Genomic DNA, 16358 nt, shown 5'->3' on the forward strand with positions numbered 1-16358 from the left:
AGGAATCTGGCTGTTATTATGGACTCAGAGCTGAACTTCAGCAGCCAGATCAGGTCAGTTAGGAAGTCAGCCGACTATCACCTGGAGAATATTTCCAGGATTAAAGAACTTCCTTCCCTGGTTACCTGTCAGATTTTATTACTGATTCTAAAAGCTTTGAATAGTTGGACGGTTGCCTCTGTCTATGATCTGTGAACTCCTTACTCCCCTGATTGCTGCTCACACGGCCCACTGTTTAATATAACTGAGCTGTTCATTAGATGGAAATGAATCCCTGCATACTCCTAAAAATCACTTTATTTTGAGGCTTTTTCTTCAAATTAAAACCCAACTTTCATAATTACTCGGGACTCTTTGTAAAATGCAAATAAAACCAGAAAGATATGATCTTAGAACTATTAAAAAGTTATATCTAATTAGAAATAGTGCCAGGTCAATTCAATTCAATTCAATTCAATTCAATTCAATTCAATTCATTTTTATTTATATAGCGCCAAATACAACAAATGTCATCTCAAGGCACTTAGATAGTAAGTCCAATTCAAGCCAATTGGAATTCAATTAATTGTAATCATAATTATTCATGGGGTTCTATGGCAGTTCTGTGCCATCTGTTGGTTTCCTTAGCGAGGAAATAGTTTTTCAATTGCTCTGTATGAATGAATTGGATTCATTCTGAATTGAATTCATTGGATTATAATTACAATGAATTAAACTCCAATTGGCCTGAATTGGACTTTATTACTGAAGTGCCCTGAGATGACATTTGTTGTAATTGTAATAGTTTATTTTGGCAACATTTTAAACAAACTGACATTATTCTGCCTTGGGAAACACTGCTGGTGGAAAACATGATACTGGCTGCTGAAAAACTGGCAGAAGTGGACCTTCCAACGTGACAGTGACAGGAAGTAATCAGCTGAAGTCGTCCAGAGATTAACAGAGAACACAAATCAACATTCTGGAATCCGGACTTCAGTTCCATCCAGAATCTGTGGTTGGAACCACAGACCAGAAGAGACAGAACAGAAGCCTTCACAAAGTTGTGATGTCATCACTGTGGTGACATCACAATTGATTTCTCTCTGATCTTGTTTGACATCACAAAGTTTATACAGGCCAGACATTTTCACTGCTTTTTCACAGTTGGTCAGGAGTTTATCTGAAGAAACACGTCCAGTGTTCAACCAAGAAATCATCTCCTCCACTTCAGTGGTGTGACATGGCAGACGACGATTTGCCCGAGGGTTTCTACACGTGTCCCATTACTTTTGGCAGTAAGGAAAGTTATGAGGAACCCACCAGCTGTTGGAAAAAGAACAATCCCAGGTCTGTGCTGCAGCTGGGACTCCTCACTCAGAGGATGTCCAGCTCCTGCAGGATCATCTCCAGGCCTCCGTAGTTCCTCGCGTCAAGTGGAAGTTTCCAGTTTCACAAACCGAGGGGATTCCCTCTAACGCCTCTGCTGCCGACCGAGATTATGGATCAGAGAAATGACAGAACACTTACCCACAGAAGAATGACTAGATCAGCTATTTATAGCATGGGATGGATATTCTGAGGACAAAGCTGCTGAAGAAACATTTCTTTCTGACAGGAGAAACAGACAGAAGAGTGGCAGCAGAGAGCGGCTGCTCCATGACTGAGGACAATCAGACATACTGGGACATGTGGGAAAGGATCACAGTGTTCATGCTGTACATATCTGAGAACATCCACAGGAAGACACTTTATCATTTACATGTTGATTCTGCCTTTCAAAGTCAGATTCTTACTAGAATCCATGTTATACACTGTATGCTGACACGTAGAAATAATCCCATTCTGCTTGTAAGCAGCTCTTAATAGAAACCAGCATGACTCCACTGTTATTACTGTATTATGTTGATGCATGAAAACAGCTGAATGATTGTGCTGTAAACACTGAGAACAAGCTGCAGATGTGGCTGTTGTGTTACTTTTGCTTCACAGTCAGTGGAGACAACATACAAAACAGCTTCAAAGATACTTCCAGGTGAGGCGTGAAGAAAGCAGCTGTGAGCACCGTAACATACAATCAGGGGCGGACTGGGGCAAAACAGTGGCCCGGGAATTTACTACCTGACTGGCCCACTCAGGGGCCGGGGCAGCAGAGGATGGTGGCGAATACTGGAGGCGGATGATGGAAGGTGGAACAAATATGTTGATTGTGGGAGACAAAAAAATATGCATGTAAACATTAATGAAGAGATAATGACACATAATTTCACCTGAGGCCTTGATTAGAATTAATATATAATAGTTTTCATAGTTACTTAGAATAGTCTGCAATAGTTGCTTAAAGGGGAACTGCGGTATTTTCAACATTAAGCCTCTTTTCTGAGTCGTATGCAATGTTTTAGAACCCCCCTCACCGCTTTTTTGATGTTTACTGCTGTCTCCGGTATTTGCCTAATTTTGATTCATCTCAACCTGCTTCAGAATGGCAAGCATGGTGCATGTCCAAAAAGGTCCGTAAAAGCACCATAAACGTCCGTTTTCAAAATCATCAACTCACCGGAGTGGTTACTGGTGTGCACTGGTAATCCATATCAAATTTCGTGGCGAAAAGTTTCTTCTGTCGTGTTTTATTTGGCAGCTCGTTCATGCTCGCACTATTTTCTTAGCCACCTCACAGCCGTGGATAAACTTCCGCTCAACTATTCTTGAGGTACAGAATCACAGAAACCACTTCCTGAGGTGGATCCAATTCCTGTTCTTTATTCTTTCATCAGTTTTATGAACCATGTGGTGCTGTGGCTTAGTTGGTCAAAGTGCCTGTCTAGTAAACAGGAGATCCTGGGTTCAAATCCCAGCAGTGCCTTAAGATGTTATTATTTACGTCAACATGGTGCCATAACTGTTTACAGCAGTGCTTCAGGAGTGCTGGACTTCCAAAACAGTCTGTACTTGGAGGCACTTCATCTCATGGCTTTAAATATTCTTGAGGTACAGAAGATTGAACTGGGACTTAATCCAATGTTTTCACATATAGAGATAATTTGAATAACATCAAGCCCTGAGGGGTGTTCCTAGAAAGTAGCTAAAGAAAGCCAGGCTATACCTGGTAAGTGTCGCTTGAACTAGCACCATCTCCCAATTAAGCTTCAAGTCGTTCCTCGAAGACATTTTAGCTGCATCTCGGTGAGGCTAATCCAAGCGAGGCTTACATAGCCTAGCTTAGTGCGAGTGCACGAGGAACGTAAGAAGCCCTGACGAGTGGATGGTGGAAAAACGGAGATCTGTGTGAAAAGGAGAGCGAGACAAGTGCTGTTATTTTTTCGGCAGCTGAACAAATAATGCTGATGGAGCTGTATGAGGATTTTAAAAGTGTCATCACCAGAAATGGTAATACAGCTGCGATCAATAAAGCGAAGAAACGGCATGGCAAACAACTGCAGACAGACTAAACGCGTAAGTTCTGAAAGTTTCATACCATTGACATTTATTTTACTGTCCTCATGTATTTATACTCTCCTCTTTGTGTTATAATGTGTTTACATAAAGCATGCTGAATTGTCTCTGTATGAGATGTACAGCACAAATATACTGGCCCTGCTCACTTTATTAATAACCCAATAATCGACACGCATCATCATACTTTGTGACCATATTATCGTGAGTGTGAGACCCACATATTAATTTTTCACTGTTACATCTCAACAGGAGCAATCTTAGCAGCCAAAAGCGTACCTGGCAGCAGGTGAAGGTAAAGTACAGAAACATATTTCAGAGTGGTAAGTAGCCTTTGAAGAAATGTGTTTGTCCAATAAAGAGAGCGCCAAACTAGATACAAGAAACTGAAAATAAAAAAGATCAAGCTAGAGCTCATGAAACTGGAGATGGATGTTAGTATAAATTCAGATAAAGGAGAATTCCGTGTTGTGAACTGTATTTAATTCTGTTTTCTCTCCACAGCTTGAGAAACATGTAATAATAATTAAACAATTCAACACAACTTGAACTCAAACTTGTCATTATTGTACGGTTCATGCAATGTGTTAGAAATGTGTTTATACATTTATATTCACAGTGGGGTGCCATGACTTAAACGTGTGGAAAGTTATAAATCATCTCTGTCCATTTAGCCTTCTTACACTTGCTCTGACTTAAACTGCTACTGTGTCAATGCTAAATTATGAAAAGAAGTTCTAACTCAAAGGTCACAACAATAAGGATCAAAGGAAATATGTGTCCCTGTATAGGTCCCTCACTGTGTCAGGAGAAACTGAGTCCTTTCAGGCACTGGAACTCAACGAAGAAAAGATTTGAGCCTGAAAAGTTGTCCACAAGACAAAATGTATAAAATATGAAGTATACTATTAATTTAAGATGGCTCTGTCAGAAGTCAGCCATGGTGCCTGAGAAGTTTAAGCAATGAACCAGTATTTAATTTGGCCAAAGGTCATTTCTATCCGTGCCCTTGTTTTAGCATGTGCATGTGCATGTGCATGTGCATGTGCATGTGCATGTGCATGTGCATGTGCATGTGCATGTGCATGTGCATGTGCATGTGCATGCCCTTGTTCCTGGATCAGGATATGGCGTGAGGAGGTACGGCCAGCATGCATAGCCTCTGTCCCCAAGCAGGACACCATTGAACTCTCCTGCAGAATAAGAGAAATGTTGGATGGATATACATGTGTTAAGACTTTAGGTAATTTGATGCAATATGTGCCTTATATGGCTATCTATAATAAAGTATGACGAGCACTTTAAATTCCTTAAGATGACCTCTACACCTGACCTCTCATTACATTACCAAAATTCTGTCTATGCTACACCTTACTTCAAAAGTACACTCCTTCAGGTAAGTAAAATTCTTGCGCCTTGTGCAAACCTCTGTGCCAGTGAGGATGCTCGGAAGATCCTAGAATCATGAACTGATCCCAGCCATTTAGCCTCAGTGTTGGAAATGAAATGACCTCCATCACAGATCATCTGTATGCACGGAGGATAGGAGTCAATGATGAGGTTTCACAGGGCATAAATGTAACATTGCTCAGCATTACTCAAAGGGGTTGATGTGGTGTTTTTCAAAATGAGAAATCCAGTTCAGAGTCTATGGACAATTATCCCCAAGTGTACCTGTACATTTAGGATATGGAAAAATGTTCGGTTTACATAGTCAGCCTCCACGGGTCCAGCAGGGGCCTGGACAATGTGACAATGTTTAAATCCAGACTGAAAACAGTTCTATTTAGATGTGCATATGACACCTGAAAGTATTTTATCTGCACTCTTCACTTTTAAATTAATTAATTAATGATTTTTCTGTTTTTTGGAATGATTTTATTGCCTTCTTGTGATTTTATGTAGCTGTAAAGCACTTTGAATTGCCTTGTGTACGAATTACATGGCACCCCATTAAACTCATTGGCACGTGGCCTCTGGAGCAGCTTCTTTGAATGAGTCTCTGTGAAGCTGCAGTGAGTGATGGTCATTGGTCGTGTTGTCCAGGTGGAGGCGCTGCAGGAGCAAGAAACAGCTGTGCTTTGTAAGGGAAAGAGAAGCCAGAGAAGCAGCGAGGAAGCTGCTAAAAGGTGTCAAAGCGTGTCGTTGTAGCGCGCGTGCAGTGTGTTGTGTGTGTGGAAGAGCAGAAAGAGTGTAAAAAGACTGAGTACCGCTGTATTACTCAGGCTGCACTACAGCATCTATTCACAGGTGCGGTCCCACTACTGAGCGGCACGGGGGCTTTGCCCTGCTCCGTTTCCCACCTGGGCCGTTGCCCCCCTCCTTAGACAACCTGGTGTTCCCGGGCTACCCCAGGCGCACCATATCCATACCCAACTTAGTGCGGACACCCGATGGACATAGTCCTCTGCAGCTCAGAACTCCTGAGTTCAAGCGATCCAGCAGCCTCAGCCTCCCGGTAGCTTGGATTACAGGCACGCGCCCCCGCTCCCGGCGACAGGTGCTCTCATTCAAGCAGGTTTTGGGCTTTTTGATCCTGACGTCATCAGCGAGCTAATTTGCTGTCGAAGAACGAAATAAAGCATCTTTTAAACGTTAAAGGCTGATCAGTGATGAAACATTTTGACAAAATATGACTGACTGATCAAGTTTGACGTTTGATATCGATGAAACATTTTTCTTTGGTGCTCCGTAAAACCTCAATTTCTGATCAACTTCAGAGGAGTCTCTCATTTCTGCTTCTTTAACACTGACAGATCAGCTCACCAAACATTAAAAAGGAATGCCTCTAAATGTCCTCTATCAGGTGTCTCCTTTTTCTACAGTTTTATTTCAGATGTAGACACATTAGCCTGTTCTCAGTCATGTAGAAAAGCAGTTCTCTTCTTATGGGAATCATCTTTATCACATTGAAACACGCTGTTTAAATACACAGATAGAAGCATTTTCAGTGCCAAATAGTCAAAGTTTGCTTTGTTAAAGGAGACATATTTTACCTCTTTAAACAAGTTAGAATTGGTCTATGGGCTATACAAAACATGTTCATGAAGTTCTTTGCACAAAATCACTCTCACATAAAGAGATTTCACCAGCTCTATTCTTGCCAGTTTCAGTCTCTCCCAAATTGAGCCGTTTAAAGGGCTCTGTCACTTTTATGCAAATAAGCTGTGAATTAAGGGTTCATTTGTTTTCAGTGCAGAGCTTCTGCAGTCTCCAGCCTGACTCACCTGTGGTGCGTTTCTGGAGACCCAGGTGTCCAGCAGCAGCTCCAGTCTCTGCCGGTGATACCTCCCGGTGGTTTTCACAGCCACGAACAGGTCAGCCTGTGTGAGCCGCTCACCGCTCTCCTCTCCCGGGCCAGCCGCCTGAAATAAGTTGAGCCGGCAGCTCCTTCTGGTGTCCGCCAGTGAGCAGAGCATCCCGGCCACCAGCCGACAGGTGACCGCGGCGACAGCAGCGCGAGGTCCCGCTGAGCTGAAGGCGAGCCTCTGTCCCCCGGCAGGCTTCCACATGTTCACTGCGTGGATGGGTTCACCACTTCGCTCATGGACAGAAAAGAAGTGTTTTCTCAACAGCGGGACCTCGCGCTGCTGTCGCCTTAAGATGTTATTATTTACATCAACATGGTGCCATAACTGTTTACAGCAGAGCTTCAGGAGTGCTGGACTTCCAAAACAGTCTGTACTTGGAGGCACTTCATCTCATGGCTTTAGTTATTCTTGAGGTACAGAAGATTAAACTGAGACTTAATCCAATGTTTTCACATATAGAGATAATTTGAATAACATCATGCCCTGTTTTATGCAGAGATCACATGAATTTCGGAAATAAATCACAAAAACCACTTCCTGAGGTGGATCCAGTTCCTGCTCTTTATTCCTTCATCAGTGTTATGAACCATGTGGCGCTGTGGCTTAGTTGGTCAAAGTGCCTGGTGAGTAAACAGGAGATCGTGGGTTCAAATCCCAGCATTGCCTGTGGTCCTTCAGAGCTAACTATGACTTAGCACATAAAACAGCTTATTATCAGGGTTCTACTAAATGCTTCTCACTGGTCCACTTAATAAAAGTGCATATAAATAGCCCACAGCTTTTAAAGTGTCATTTATGCCTATTTTATGCTTTCGGAGTGTAATTTTACTCCGTTAACATAACAAGTCAATTGGTTAGGGTACAGTACGGTGGAGGTTCTCCTCCTGTCACACTACATAACATCAAAATGAACATACAAACAGTGAAATAGTCAGAGTTAGCGTAAAAGCTGAGGGCAGGACGTCATTTCCTCAAAATATGAAGTGTAAAATAATACACAAAAGCATTAAAAAACCTTGTAAAAACAGGGTCAATGACTTGGCGTGTAATGAGTACACCGCTTCATGAGATCTGGCTGTAACTGGTGAAAGTGCCTTCCTCATGAACACCAGGGTCTGAGTTTAAAACCCAACAATATCTGCAAGATACGATGAAGTTTTGAACCAATTGGAGGCACTTCTACTCATGGCTTTAACTATTCTTGAGGTACAGAATCACAAAAACCACTTCCTGAGGTGGATCCAGTTCATGCTCTTTATTCTTTCATCAGTTTTTGGAACCATGTGGTGCTGTGGCTTAGTTGGTCAAAGTGCCTGTCTTGTAAACAGGAGATCCTGGGTTCAAATCCCAGCAGTGCCTTAAGGTGTTACTATTTACATCAACATGGTGCCATAACTGTTTACAGCAGTGCTTCAGGAGTGCTGGGGCCTCATGTACAAAGGGTGCGTACGCACCTTTTCACGTCAACGATCAGATGTATCAAGAACGAAAAGACCGTGGAAATGTGCGGTGCCTCACGGCAGCTTCAGGGCTGGCGTACGCACGTTTCTGCAGCTGCTGATTCTTTGGCGACACCTAAGGTGATGTTGGGAAACTGTTATAATAAATAAATGTGAAAACAATTTGTCCTCAGACAGTGATGTGCACATTTGAGATGGATGAACAATTAATACTGATCAACAATTAACACACCCATGTGTCTCCATTTACACGAGTGGATATGAAAGCAGCGCAAAGTGGTGCAATGCATACCATTAAAAACAATGGCTTCTTTAAAAGTATTAGAAGACTTTGCAAATGGTGCAATTCAAAGAGAGCGTGTGTTCACTACAACAGAGAGGATTAGCTGGCATATAATGGTGACACATTAGCTGTTTTGAGGGAAATCCTCCTCGAACTTTGCGCAGAGCTGCGGCCGGCGTTGGAGCGCAACACAGCGAGGAGCCATGCGCTGCCTGTGCTCACAGGTGATGTGCACACTGGGGTTCCAACCGGAGCATTCCAGGGGTGATGTGCACACTGGGGTTCCAACCGGAGCATTCCAGGGGTGATGTGCACACTGGGGTTCCAACCGGAGCATTCCAGAGGTGATGTGCACACTGGGGTTCCTATAGCAACCGGGGCATTCCAGAGGGAGCTGGCCAACCGATTGGGACTGTGCCAGTCTACTCTGAGCCGAGCCATGCCAGCCGTGTGGGACAGAATTATCCGCATCTCAGCCACGTATATCAAGTTCCCAACAGGCCAACATTAAAGCTCAATTTGAAGCGAGAGCCGGTTTTGTAATCGGAGCTATCGACTGCGCACACATTGCTATAAAAGCGCCATCACATGATGAATTTGTATGTTAACAGGAAACATTTTCATTCGATCGATGTACAGATCATATGTGATGCGTAAATGCAATTAACCAAAAGTGTGGCGAGGTGGCCTGGTTCAACGCACGATTCATACATTCTGAGTAACAGCATCGTTGGGAACAGACTTACAGGGCGGCACTGTGCGTGATGGCTGGCTTCTTGGTGAGTAACTTCATTCCTGTTTTGTCCTAATATTATTCCTTGTGACGCGCATTGAGTATGTGCGCCCCCAGTTTCTATCCCGTCTTCACAGCATCAGTCGGTGGTTAAAGTTAGTTTGTTGCTGTTTTTTGCTGGTTAAACTCCAGTTTAAGATCTTTCTAACAAGCCCCTGATCGTCTCTGTGGGCAAATGTTAATAACCCTGTGCGTAAAGTGTGAAAGGTCTTAATCAGCCTCACCTTTTCCCCGGCGCACTTCTGCACGTTACTGTATGAACACGTTGTTGTGAGTTACACAAAAACATCGGTATTTAGCTTGGGGGTAATCAGAGTCACCCACATGAGCTCCCACCACCCCATGAGAGAGCAGTGTCACCCATAGTTGCCCCGACTCTCTGTTCAAACAGTCGGTCACCCCCCTACCCGACTGTTTTGGCCACACTGCGGCGGTGGGCAGCCAGTCTGCTTCACATCCACCTTAATTTTGGACCACTTCTTCTTCACCTCTGCTTGTGAGGCTTCTCAGACCCCCCAGCATTGACAGCCTCGCACAGGCTCTCCCACCCACTCCTCTTAGTTTGATGCTTATGCCGGAGGACACCGTGTCAAAGAACAAATTTTTTTGGGCCTCCACTTCAGAAAGTAGCACCGACATATCGCTTTCAGTGTAATTTTTCTTTTTTCCCGTCTTACTCATGCTTTTTTTCTTTATTTTCTGATCGTGCAGAGAGGGGAATCGCAGGTGCAGGGCTCATTTAAATAGGATTTGCGTATTTAAGTAGGGGCGTGGACAGGGAGGAGTCGGCTGCTCCGATATGTGCGCTCAATTCCACGTTGATTGGGATGTACAAACGATATGTGCTTGGATACATGCGTGCGCACAGATTCGTACATCCGACGTTGGAGGGCATTTGGGTTTGAGCGTACGCCAAGTTTCAGTAGGAAATCCACGCAAGTCTTTGTACATGAGGCCCCTGGACTTCCAAAACAGTCTGTACTTGGGGGCACTTCATCTAATGGCTTTAGTTATTCTTGAAGTACAGAAGATTGAACTGGGACTTAATCGAATGTTTTCACATTTGCAGATTATTTGAATAATATCATGCCCTGTTTTATGCAGAGATCACATGAATTTCGGAAATAAATCACAAAAACCACTTCCTGAGGTGGATGCAGTTCCTGCTCTTTATTCCTTCATCAGTTTTATGAACCATGTGGTGCTGTGGCTTAGTTGGAAAAAGTGCCTGTCTAGTAAATAGAAGATCCTGGGTTCAAATCCCTGCAGTGCCTCAAGTCCATCATAGTGTGCTATGACTTAGTATAAGAAACTGGTTGTTAGCAGGGTTCTACTCAATGCTTTGCATTGTTGCTCTTCATCAAATGATGGACCTTTCAATGAGCATCATGGTTATTGTGAGTCTGTTCTTTGGTCAGACTTGATGAAAACGTTTTTAGAAATCACAGTTAGTTTTGAGAGAGTCTCTGGACCTTGTTTATGAAATAAAAAAGATGGAAGCAACACTGACATTGAGTGAGCTGAACTGAAAGTTGTAGGATGTTTCTATTCGATGATCGAACGTACCTTCCGAGGGTATCGTTTTGCTATCTGTGGCCTGCGGCGCTCGTGTGACGCCTAAAGTTGCAAACCCTGGCTCGTTGGTCTAGGGGTATGATTCTCGCTTTGGGTGCGAGAGGTCCTGGGTTCAAATCCCGGACGAGCCCTTCCCTGGTTTATTGGCCTTGTATCCCCGCTTTGCTTTGAAATCTATGCATGACCTAAGGCCCCGTTTACACGATAGGAAAATGCAGATTTTTTCCTGCGGTTTTGCCTCTCATTTACACCAAAACCCCGTTTTTATCACAGAAAACGATTATTTCTAAAACCTCCGGCCAAAGTGGAGATTTCTGATAACGCCGGTTATGTGTTGCCGTCTTCAACTGGGAGAAACGGCGTTTTAGGTTCTTAAACGTCACATTATGCGCCAGAAAATGCTTAACGTCATGCGAGCGCCTTATGTTTACAGTTTGTTTGGCTACTGATCAGGATTATCATGGATGATGTTAAAGTTCTACTAATTGTGCAAACGATTCTGGCCTTATTATATTTGCCACTCCTAACCTGCTCGCACATTTCAAAATAGAGGAGCACCACTCTTCCGTGGCCGCTCCTGCGCCCAGTATGCACTGACTGTCTATATTTTCCTCTTATTGCCTCCAGTTTTGTTGTGATACTTGCTCGCGTTATCTCCTCCTTCACATGAGGAAAGTCCTTGATTCTGAGGATTTTGATTGGCTTGCATGGCTTTATTCCTTTCCCTACACTGCCACCAATAGGTTTGGCATAGTTATTATGGCGCTTGACGGCGTATTTATGCGGGTTGATGTAAATGACAAGTTTTTTGAAAACGATGTTGTGTGCACGATGTTATTTTGGAAAACGGAGGGGGGGGGGGGGATATTCGTTTCTCTAAATACCCGGCTATGTGTAAATGTGGCCTAAGACTACGTGTCAACTCGTGGACAACTATGTTAGTCCATTGTTGCCAGTTAACTGCAGCCTCGCACCTTTCAGCAGCAGCTGTTACCGCTGAGCAATCAGTTCCCTCTGCACTGAGGATCATATGAAAGCAGCTCCTGCAGGTTCAGGTTAGTGTCACAGGACTCTGAACTTTGTGTTAGTGCAGTTTGTCAGGAGCAGGTCCCAGGCAAGCTTTAATTATATTGCACCAGAATGAGGTGAGTAACTTCTAGTCTATCCCAGTGCTTCTAAGTGGTGGCACTGAACCTCTGCTGCCTTAAATGTCTGAGGCAAGCAGAACCTCATTTGGTCGCAGCATTACACTATGAATATGCAGTTAAGCTCAACAGGACTGGGCATGTTAAGGGGAGGTGGTGGTTGGACCCCACTGGTCTCTAAATGTACTCAGAACTTCATATGAGATGTCCCTGTTTCTGCAGGGTTTTGTGGATTTCTTGTGTGCTGATTGGAAGCATCGCCTGCATTCCTGCACAAAGCGGTAAGCTGATCCCAATCAAAGCTCAGCAACTAAAAGCAGTTTAAATTGACTCAGGTGTATATGGAAGGCTGATCTTAATTCTCTGTTTCCTCACCCATGTATTCAGTTTATGGACAAGATCTATCTAAGCCAACGTATCAGAAACAAACTGGAACCAGTGGTTCTGGAGCACAGCAGCATGGTGCTCAGGGAGGTCAGTCTGGAGCTCCTGGCAGCAATTACCAGTTTGAAGATGGGAGCTGGAGCCTTTCATCTGACACCAGCGGCGAGGACGAGCCAGTCTTCACTCCTGTGGCCGACGAGGATCAGGTCTACGCTTACAAATCTCGGTCCCGCTACAACAAGAAGCGTGTGCTGTTCACCCAGTTCCGCTACACCCCAACAGAATCTGAGCCAGACCACGGCAAAACATCTCAGCACAAGGTTCAAGTTCAGAGCGGCTTCTGAGGATCTTTCTGGTGAGGCTCATTTTACTCTGCATGTGTGCTCTCTGTAGCTGCTGGTAGGTGACTGACTTTCTTTGTCTTGCAGATCTGCATATTCTAGAGGCATCGCTGCTGCTACCGCTTGAATAAATGGCTTTAACTTGAATACCTTGTTGCACCATCAAATGGCTCCTAGCTGTCTCTGGGTCATCCAGTTGTGGGTTGGAGGGGATAGTTGAGGGCCTGACAGGTTGAGATGACTTAATCCTATAAATAAGGTGTTGGCATTAACTTAAGGACAGTATCTGCTCAAAGGTGAGCTTGTGAAGGTCTTGACGGCTTCAGCTTGGAATGTATTCCCAACTAAAAATGGCTGAAAAGCCAACTGCAGCTCTCTGACAGCAGTGGGTAAAGGTATGGCCTTGAGCTCTATCAGAAGATTCCACTGCTGCATATTGTGCTGGGGGGGGAAACCTTTCCACTCTGTAGCAGTCCTCACCCTACAGCTCTGGGTAAGGGCAGACCCATCAGATGCTGGGGCCATGTGAAACCTGGACAGTATTTTCTGCAAGTCCATGACCGAGGATGGCTTCATAACATCTTCTGTGGTTGCAAAGGTCTTCTTTGAATACTTGTAATGAAGCTTGTGCTACACAAATCAAAAGATGTGGCAGCTACTTTTAGTGAAGTGGCTTGTAAACAAAATTTATAGGCTCAATGTTGTCACTTACTCACTACCTGGAAGTAAGTTGGCTCAGGTGGTGGGGGCAAACATCTAGTGGAGGACCCTGTTCATGACATCTTAAACACAAAGCTGAGTATTTTTATTAAATGTATACATTACCATTGAGGTTGGGTCATGGAAACTGAAAGGAGCCTCTCAGCCTCAATTGCAGAGGTGTGGCCAGAAGGTCATCATTGCCTATCAGGACAGTAGCATCGGACCTGCTTGTAGGGAAAAATTCAAGAAGAAAAGGCCTTTTGTGTTGGGTTGTTCAGGAGGTTGACCTGAAGCAGGTACCAGGTGGCCAAAAGGGCTGCATCATCAGTAGCTCCTCAAGATAAAATTCAGGGATGGGAAGAATTTCTCATCTGTTCCCATTTCTTTGGTTGCATCTATAAAATAACAGTTCAACATGCATGAAATAGCATTTTTGCAGAAATTCCCTGAGATGCATCTGGACCTTCTGCTGTTCAATGAAGCCTCATCAGAAGGCAAGGCAATTTTATTTATAGAGCACAATTCATACACATGGCAATTCAAAGTGCTTTACAGCTACATAAAATCACAAGAAGGCAATAAAACCATTAAAAAGGAATAAAAAAAATTTAAAAAAATTTAAAACCCATTAAAATAATCATTAATTAAAAAGTGAAGAGTGCAGATAAAATACTTTCAGGTGTCATATGCACAGCTAAATAGAACTGTTTTCAGCCTGGATTTAAACATTGTCAGAGTTGAGGCCTGTCTCACATCTTCTGGAAGACTGTTCCAGATTTTAGGAGCATAAAACTGAAACGCAGCCTCACCTTGTTTAGTCCTGACTCTGGGCACCAGCAGGAGACCCCTCCCTGAGGTTCTCAGAGCCCGAGTTGGTTCATATGGCTCTAACATGTCAGGGATGTACTTTGGCGCTTGACCATGAAGAGACTTGTACACAAGCAGAGCTGTTTTAAAGTCTATTCTCTGAGCGACAGGAAGCCAGTGCAGAGACCTGAGCACTGGACTAATATGGTCGTATTTCCTAGTTCTAGTCAGGACTCGAGCAGCAGCGTTCTGGATGTACTGCAGCTGTCTTACAGCCCGTTTAGAGAGCCCAGTGAGCAGGCCGTTACAGCAGTCTAACCTGCTGGAGACAAACGCATGGATCAGTCTCTCTAAGTCTGGTTTAGATACTATTCCTTTGATTCTGGCAATGTTTTTTAGATGGTAAAAAGCTGCTGATGTTACAGATTTAATGTGGCTGTTAAAGTTCAGGTCTGAGTCCAGTATTACCCCGAGATTTCTAACTTGATAGTTAGGTTTTAGAGAGAGAGTCTCAAGGTGACTGATAACACTTTCTCTTTGTTTCTGTGGGCCACAGACAATGATTTCAGTTTTGTCTGAGTTTAGCTGGAGGAAATTGTTTTGCATCCACACACTGATCTGTTCGATGCAGCGACACAGTGTATCTACAGGCCCGTGTTCTCCTGCCGTCAGTGACACGTAGATCTGAGTGTCATCTGCATAATTGTGGTAGGACACATTATAGCTGCGTATTAGCTGGCCTAGTGGAAGCATGTACAGATTGAACAATACGGGTCCCAGGATTGACCCCTGGGGAACCCCACAGGTCATAGCCATTTGGTCTGAGACACAGTTACCAATTTCAACAAAATATTTCCTGTCCTCCAGATAGGACTTGAACCAGTTTAAAGCACGACCAGAGATTCCCACCCAGTCTTCTAACCTCTGTAATAAGATCGCATGGTCAACTGTGTCAAAGGCAGCACTCAGGTCCAGCAGAACTAAGACTGTGACTTTACTTGCATCTGTGTTCAGGCGGATGTCATTTGTCACCTTGATCAGAGCTGTCTCAGTGCTGTGGTGGGGCCTAAAGCCTGATTGGAAAGTATCAAAAGCATTGTTAGACAGGAGAAAGTCACTAAGCTGTTGGTATACAACTTTTTCTAGGACTTTGCCTAAGAATGGCAGGTTTGATATGGGCCGGTAGTTGTTCAGTACTGTGGCATCAAGATTGCTCTTCTTTAGAAGAGGCTAAATGACAGCAGTTTTTAAGACCTTTGGAAATGTTCCAGTCTGGAGTGAGATGTTGACTAGATGAGCGAGTTGTGGTAACAAACTGCTCAGCACAGACTTTAGGAATCTAGTGGGCAACTCATCAAGGCAGCACGTTGATGAACTCAGACTGCAGATGGTCTCTTCGACTGTTTTGTCAGTAACAGGTGTGAAATGTGTCAGCTCTAGGTGTCCAGCTGGCTGCAGAGTAGTTATTTGTGTTGTGGAAATTATTGCATTTTTAATGCCTTGAACTTTGTCATTAAAGAATGATGCAAACTCATTACACTTGGATGTAGAAATGAGTTCTAAAGGCAGTGAAACTGGAGGGTTTGTTAATCTGTTTACTGTAGCAAACAGGACATGAGAGTTGTTACTGCAGTTTTTGATGATTTCAGAAAAATAACTCTCCCTTGTTCTACGCAAAGTCTGGTTGAACACACATAGCTTTTCTTTGTAAGTCTCATAATGAACCTGGAGCTTTGACTTGCGCCATTTCCGTTCGGCTCTCCGGCACTCCCTTTTCTGTGCCCTGACCGACTCTTCTTTCCTCCATGGCGCCCTTTGCCTACTTTTAACCATTCTAACCTTGACAGGAGCAATGGTATCCAAAACATTTAAGAGACTTGATGTGTAAGAGTTCAACAGATCATCAACATCAGAACACAGGGTGTTCTCAAACCTAATCAGTTCCATAAACTGTGTCCCTGTTCTGTCATTTATGAGTCTTCCCCGAACGACTGCAGACCCAGCTGGTGTTTTGGGTAAAGTAGATAGGTCGAAGAAAACACAGAAATGATCAGATAAAGCAACATCGACGACATTCACGTTTGAAATAACAACTCCCCTTGAAATGAGCACATCTAGAGTGTGC

At 43.8% G+C, this 16358-nt stretch overlaps 3 non-coding genes across 3 annotated transcripts; all 3 read left to right on the top strand.

The window, feature by feature from the left end:
* Positions 1-2768: 2768 nt before the first annotated feature.
* trnat-agu (transfer RNA threonine (anticodon AGU)) lies at positions 2769-2842 on the top strand. Its single transcript has one exon. It is a non-coding gene; the product is annotated as a tRNA-Thr (tRNA).
* A 5186-nt stretch (positions 2843-8028) lies between these two features.
* trnat-ugu (transfer RNA threonine (anticodon UGU)) lies at positions 8029-8102 on the top strand. Its single transcript has one exon. It is a non-coding gene; the product is annotated as a tRNA-Thr (tRNA).
* A 2811-nt stretch (positions 8103-10913) lies between these two features.
* Positions 10914-10985, top strand: trnap-ugg (transfer RNA proline (anticodon UGG)). The gene has a single exon. It is a non-coding gene; the product is annotated as a tRNA-Pro (tRNA).
* Positions 10986-16358: the final 5373 nt, after the last annotated feature.

Source organism: Odontesthes bonariensis, chromosome 2, assembly GCF_027942865.1.
Source record: "Odontesthes bonariensis isolate fOdoBon6 chromosome 2, fOdoBon6.hap1, whole genome shotgun sequence".
NCBI lineage: Eukaryota > Metazoa > Chordata > Actinopteri > Atheriniformes > Atherinopsidae > Odontesthes > Odontesthes bonariensis.